This window comes from Microcebus murinus, chromosome 4, assembly GCF_040939455.1.
Source record: "Microcebus murinus isolate Inina chromosome 4, M.murinus_Inina_mat1.0, whole genome shotgun sequence".
NCBI classification, from domain to species: domain Eukaryota; kingdom Metazoa; phylum Chordata; class Mammalia; order Primates; family Cheirogaleidae; genus Microcebus; species Microcebus murinus.
The window spans coordinates 43,465,075-43,471,930 of NC_134107.1; positions in this window are offsets into that span (position 1 = coordinate 43,465,075).

Consider the following 6,856-nt stretch of genomic DNA (forward strand, 5'->3'; position numbering starts at 1 on the left):
GTGAAGATTAAACGAGATCATGTGATGGCAAGGCACCCGCACAGTGCCCGCCACATAGGGAACTCTCAGAAAATCCTAGATCAAAGAAAAGCAGCCAGGCACAGTGGCTCACACCTGTAATCCCAACGCTTGGGTGGGCTGAGGCAGGAGGATCGCTTGAGGCACGGCGTTCAAGACCAGCCTGGGCAACACAGTGAGACCCCATCTCTACAAAACATGAAAAAATTAGCATGGTGGTACACACTTGTAGTCCCAGTTGCTCAGGAGACTGAGGCACGAGGATCACTGGAGCTCAGGAGTTTGAGGCTGCCATGAGCTATGATAACGCCACTGCACTCCAGCCCAGGTGACAGAGCAAGACTGTGCCTCTAAAAAAAAGAAAAGAAAACCAGTGCCCCAAGATGTAGAATATTCCTCAAAAATAAACAAATAAAAATTTAATACTTTGCACACATATTCTCCTGAACATGGTTTATTCATGTTTTGTTGGTTCAGATGCTCTTCACGGATCTTGCAGAACTGTGAGCATACTGTCACTATGCGAAAGCCCCACAGAAGTGCTGGATGGCACATTCTCAGGTCAGAACAAAGTTAAACCAGCTCCCTGTGTTGATTTGGAGCCAGAAATCCAGAAGGAGGGAGACCAGTGAGCAACAACCCCAGACCCTGCTGCTGGAATCAGCCTGTGCATTTGGCTAAATTTCTCTCACGTTTCCACCCAGGACCCCATCATTTTTCTTCTCCTGCCTCTCCGGCAATCCTCACTTCCACTTGCCTTTCCCAATTTCCCAGGCGCTGCTGACCAGTCAGCTGCTGTGTGGACTTCAAAGGCCTATTGACACAGCTGCTCACCACTGGGCCAGGCCTGTCTGAAATGCCTCATTCACACCTTGAGAGCAGCAGAGCCCACCCAAGGGGACTAATAAACCATCCCAGCTCTTGCAGCACTGTTATTTAGTCAACAAAAAATCAACACACAAAAGCAAACTGGTTCTACCAAATGGGCCACTGGAGTTTGGAAATCATAAACCTGAATCCTAGCCTCATCTATTTTCTGCCATAGCTGACATCTTACTGTAGACAAAATTGTCCTTCAGCCAAACTACTGTTATTTTTCAGAAACACCCTGAACCCTCTGAGACAATCTGTTAAGGGTCCAGAGAGACAGAAAGAGAGCAAGCTGAGAAGTAGGGGTTTGACCCCAGCCTGTCAGACTTCAAAGCCTGTGCTTTTCCCAGTTTTCAAGAAAAGCTCAGCACCAGTGCAGAATTGTACGATGTTGGGACATTTAAGTAAAAAGGCTCCTCTCCCCATGTCACAGGGAGACAACTGCAGCTCAGAGGAGTTGAATGTCTAAGATCACACAGTGAGTAGCAGCTCCTATTGTGGAAACCAATGAGCTAGCAAGAGATTTGATCATAGTAATAAGACTATTTCCTTATAATCAAATAGCAATTAACATTTTCAAACAATGTTTTTATATATGCTGCCTCAGTTGGTCCCACACCATCTATGAAGTCCTTATGCCACAGATGTTACCAGCCCATTTCACAGAGGAGGAAACTGAGGCTCAGAGTGGTAAATAGCTTACCCAAAGTCACAGAGCTAGTAGGTACCAAGTTGAGGCTAGAGCTGGAGTCTTCAGATTCTAAGCCAGTTGGCAAGTATTAACCGAATCCAATTCTATGCCCAGGCCGGTGATTAGAGAATTGAGATGTCTGTGTGCTGGGAGCAAGAGATAGGACAGCAAAGCATAGGAGAAGTGATATTTACTAATAAACTCAATAAATTAGACAAATGATGATGCATTTACTAATTCTAATAAAAGATAGGAGCATGCTATCTTGAAGTATTTTTCCTCTTCAAAATATCTTTCTCAAGTATTTCTAGAAATTAAGTCCTTAAAAAAACAAGACAAATCAGACCTCTAGTTTTAAGAATTCCAAAGACATTGGATGTTCCCTCCACAATTGAGTGCAGGACACAGCTGCACCTGCAGTCGGGAATGGGGCAGGGGGAGGGGCGGGGGCAAAATGGAGGACACGGATTCAGCTGATTAGAAGAAACAATTTCCTGGCCCAGGGTTCTTACAGGCACAATCTGGCTACTGGGAATTTCTGCAGAGTGATTAAGACAAGCAAAAATAAGGCCGGGCACAGTGGCTCACGCCTGTAATCCTAGCACCCTGGGAGGCCGAGGCGGGTGGATCGTTCAAGGTCAGGAGTTCGAAGCCAGCCAGCCTGAGCAAGAGCAAGACCCTGTCTCTACTAAAAACAGAAATAAATTAATTGGCCAACTAAATATAGAGGAAAAAACTAGCTGGGCATGGTGGCACATGCCTGTAGTCCCAGCTACTTGGGAGACTGAGGCAGAAGGATCGCTTGAGCCCAGGAGTTTGAGGTTGCTGTGAGCTAGGCTGATACCACGGCACTCTAGCCAAGGCAACAGAGTGAGACTCTGTCTCAAAAAAAAAAGAAAAGCAAAAACATATACACATTTGTCTGGATTGGTTTGGATTATATTATATATAATATATTATTATAATAACTAGTATTGAGTACTTGCCATGTGCTAAACATTGTGCTAAGCACTTTTCATCCATTATCTCATCTAATCCTCATGACAACCCTTCAAAGCATATGTTATTTCCCATTTTAGTGAGGAAAGGGCAAAGTGAGGTTCAGAGAGGTTAAGTAATTTGCCAAAGGCCACACAGCTATAATCATGAGATGGGCTTTGAACCAACCAAGGCCTGTTTCACTCCGGAGTCCTAACTTTTACCCACATCCTAGCCTATGTCAAGGAAGGATGACTGACTAGAAGATGTCCCTCTATTCTCCGAACCTTGAGTTTCTCTAAAAGCAACCATCTCCCATATGACACAGATATGACACTATTATCACAAAGATGTCAAGGTAACTGGCATCCAAAAATTTCAGTTAACAAACATCTTGCTCTTTATTAATAAAAATATAATGCCATTTTATATTCTTCAAATCAATTTTAAAACAATTATAGATTTTTCAAAGACTGAACTTGTAACAAAGTTTAGCACTATTTTAAAAACACATAGAGAACTATCTGTTTTGTGGGCAAATTCAAATGCAATTCATTAATATCCACAATCACAAGTGCATTAATTTATTCCAACCAATTTCCATCTTGATAAACGCTGTGAGCTTTTATTGAAGATTTTCAACTAAGGCTGAGAAGAGAGCTATCTACTTCTTTTGGAAGATCTTAAATTTTTGTCAACAACTTATGTTGGTCTCTGTATTGTATGATAAAGCAGTACAGTGAGCAGTTAAACCTCCAGCATAATATATCTAGGTATTGTAGGGCACATTAGGTCAAATCAGATCAGAAAACTGTCACTTTAAGGAGTATTCACAAGCGCCAAGGAATTGGAAGAAATCTGTTCAGGTTTCAGGAAGATGTACGTTGTTAGAGCACTTGGCGACTGCCTAGAACCTTATGGGGGGGATGCCCAAGATGGACACAGCTGATCACTGGCCTGTTCTGTTCCCAGTGCCTGACTCCAGGATGGCTGAAACCCTGCTGAGGCCTAACGGACCCACTTATGCTGACTTCAGTGATCATTCTGGGATAAACAGAGCTGCCTCCAGTGACTCCAAAGCAGCAGTCTTGAAGACTCAGAAAAGCAGACAATTTGGCCAAATGCAGTCCACATCTCTGCAAGAGAAAGGAAAGAGTAAGTGAAAAGTTGGCTTTGTTGTTGGGATCCCAAGGGCAGCCCCGTGTCCTATAGCTGGTGCCTAGGCCCAAGCAGTGACCCATATGTATGGGCTGCAAGAAGATAACAGATGTTGGGTTCCCAGGGAAGAAAAATATCTACAGAAACATTTTTACAGGGCTATAGAGGACATAGGAAAAAGGCATGTTTGTTGGATTGAGGAGTGGCTGAGAAGTCTCATACTTAGAGGAAAATAATCAGATAATAGTAACAACAGCTAACACTTTGTGCCAGACGTTTCCTACTGCTTGACTGTAAATTCCAAAAGGGCAAGGACTTTGTCTCTTTCACTCACTTGATACATCCAACACCTAATTCAGGGTTTGGGAGCATGGTAAGTATTCAGTATACGATTTTTAATTGAGTGAATAAATAAAACAGAAGCATCTAGATAAAGTTAAACAAAAACAAAAAAACCTGACATTTTAAAGGGGGTGGTAATAATGACCTGATTTGTCTAACATTACAAAGCACCATGTATGTGTCCAGCATTAGACTTAGTACTGAAGATAAAGAGACTAAAAGACAAGGTATCTTCTGGGCTTAGTGGAATAACCTTCTAGAGTAGAATTTTACTCAGTTAACCAACATGAATCAAGGTCTGGGCCAGGCATTGGTTGGGCACTAGGAAGGCTGAAAGATGAGGAAGTCCCTCTCTCCACCCTCGAGAAGCTCAGAGTGGTGTTGCTGGGCACTATTCAGGGTTGTGATCAGGAACAGAATGAGATGACTTTACCTGGAGGGGATCAGCACAGATACCTTTCTCTACCAGCTTTAAGCAAAAAGCAGGAATCACTGATCAAGGAGGTTATGGGATTCTTGCTCTTTTTTTTTTTTTGGCAACAGAGTCACTGCAACTCCTGGGCTCAAGCAATCCTCCTGTCTCAGCCTCCCAAGTAGCTGGGACTACAGGCAGCACCACCATACCTGGCTAAGTTTTCCATTTTTTTGTAGAGACAAAGTGTCACCCTTGCTCAGGCTGGTCTCAAACTTCTGAGCTCCAGCAATCCTCCTGCCTTGACCTCCCAGAGTGCTGGGATTACAGACATGAGCCACCGTGCCCAGCCTCCTACATTTTTTAAGTAAATAAATTCCTGCCCCTACTCGCAGAAATCTTTATATATACTTCTTTAATGCCCTAGAACCAGGAAAAGTGGGTTCTTCCAACTTACTGATAAGTACTAGATTACATGATGTTACACCAATTTTAAAATTATATGTGCAATAATACAATGAGGACAGAACTCAGACTCCAGTGAAGAGGGCCCTCAATATTTTGTGTTCTATTATCCCCAAAGTATTTTAAAAATTTAGAAGCAGTAATTGCTCAATAAATGGCAGCAAGTGTTGCTGCTGCAGCTGAGTCCAGGGCTGCAAATATCTATATAGGGCTCACTGGGAGTTCCCCACAGGAGAGACTGAGGTTATTTTACACAGCCCTGCTGCTGCCGGGACAAGCTCTGACCATGTCTAGCTCTGCAGTCAGCACAAGCCAGTTCCCGGGTCTCCCACTTCCTGGGGCCCTTGTCCGTATCCATCCTCTTTAACCCGACCCAGATTGACCCAGCACGCCTCATTTGCAGGCAGAGTAACCAACTTGTTAAAGGGATCAGGGAGAGCTCAGATCTGGTTGTGAGCAGCTGTGATCCAACCCAGCAAATGGGGATTTGTGCAATTTAAAGCTCTAGACAGCTGTTTTTGTGGTGGCAGTACCACACCGCCACCACGTGCTGCACAAAAAGCACAAACCCAAATTGCCCCACCAGGTCAGGAAGTAAAGCTGGTGATACAAGGGGAGGAGGGGGCGGTAAGGGAGAGACAGAAAAGGTCTAGGAACCCGTTAGCTAGAACAACTCCTTCCTGAGCCCCTCACCCTCCCATGGTCAGCGAGGAAGGTCCTGCCTGCTCTTTTCACACCCAGTGTGTGACACTGTAGTAATGATGAAAGGGACATGCCTCAGAAATCCCAAATGTTACCTTTGAATCTAGGCCCTTCAGATGACATCTATCTTTCTCCCTTACTTTTGATATCTTTTTTCATAATGCCTTATTTCTTGCTGAACGTGTTACACAACACATCAGCCCCCTGAGTTGTGCAATCCACAAGGGTGGCAGCACGGAGTAGAAAAACTGGTCTAACTTCAGTGAGACACAGATTACACAACATGGTGAAAAACAGATCAGAAAGAAACACAAATATTCCCTTGGATTATGTAACTAATAACTGGAAAACACCTTCGAAGGCAAAATGAAAAAGATTTCAAGCTTGTTCCCTGATCCTTCCTTCTTGGTTGTGCAATAATCTATAAAAGTTTTCAATTGCCTTATATCTTTCCTTTACAGTTATGCTGAATTTCAATTTGACACTCTATGTAGTGTTGGATAGAATTATTTCAGCTTGCTTTCTTTTCTCATTACCTTTACACAAAAGGGTTGTCAAGACTTCAAAACTATAATGTGTCACTTCACTTTTAATAGAACCACTTTTCAACATACTCGGTGAGTTTGATTATAATTCACTTGCTTCAATAAGACACGACAACTGTTATTAAGCAAGAATTACATTCTCACCTTTTCTATTTTTTATGTTGGGGGAAGGGTTAAAATGGCTAAAGGCTGACCCAAGGTGACACTGACACGCTTTTGTAGGAACTTTCAGAGGCAGTGGAATGGGGTATAGGAACTGAAAGCAGGTAGATCTAGACTCTAATTCTGGCTCTACAGCTAACTTGGCCATCACTTAAACCTTTTGTGTCTCAGTGTTCTTCTCTAGAAAATGGGGCAAAACTATCCTGTGAGGCAATGGAAGACGCCCATCCAGCACAGTGAACATGGCTGTCAGTGGAAAGCTCTGAGGAGTTAAACAGACTTGGCTTCCAATCCCCGCCCTGCCTCTTACAGGAAGCCCTTGGATTTGTTACTTTAAAATGCTCTGCTGAGTAATAACCCATGCTTTATTGCCTGTGCTGACTATGCAATGAGATGGCATCTGTAAAGTGTCACCCGAGGTGGCTGCTCCCTGCATTATTTGTCTTACAGGTACTTGACACTCAGACACCTGCGGCATGAATGGCCCTATGGATCCCAGATTTGAGGGAATTA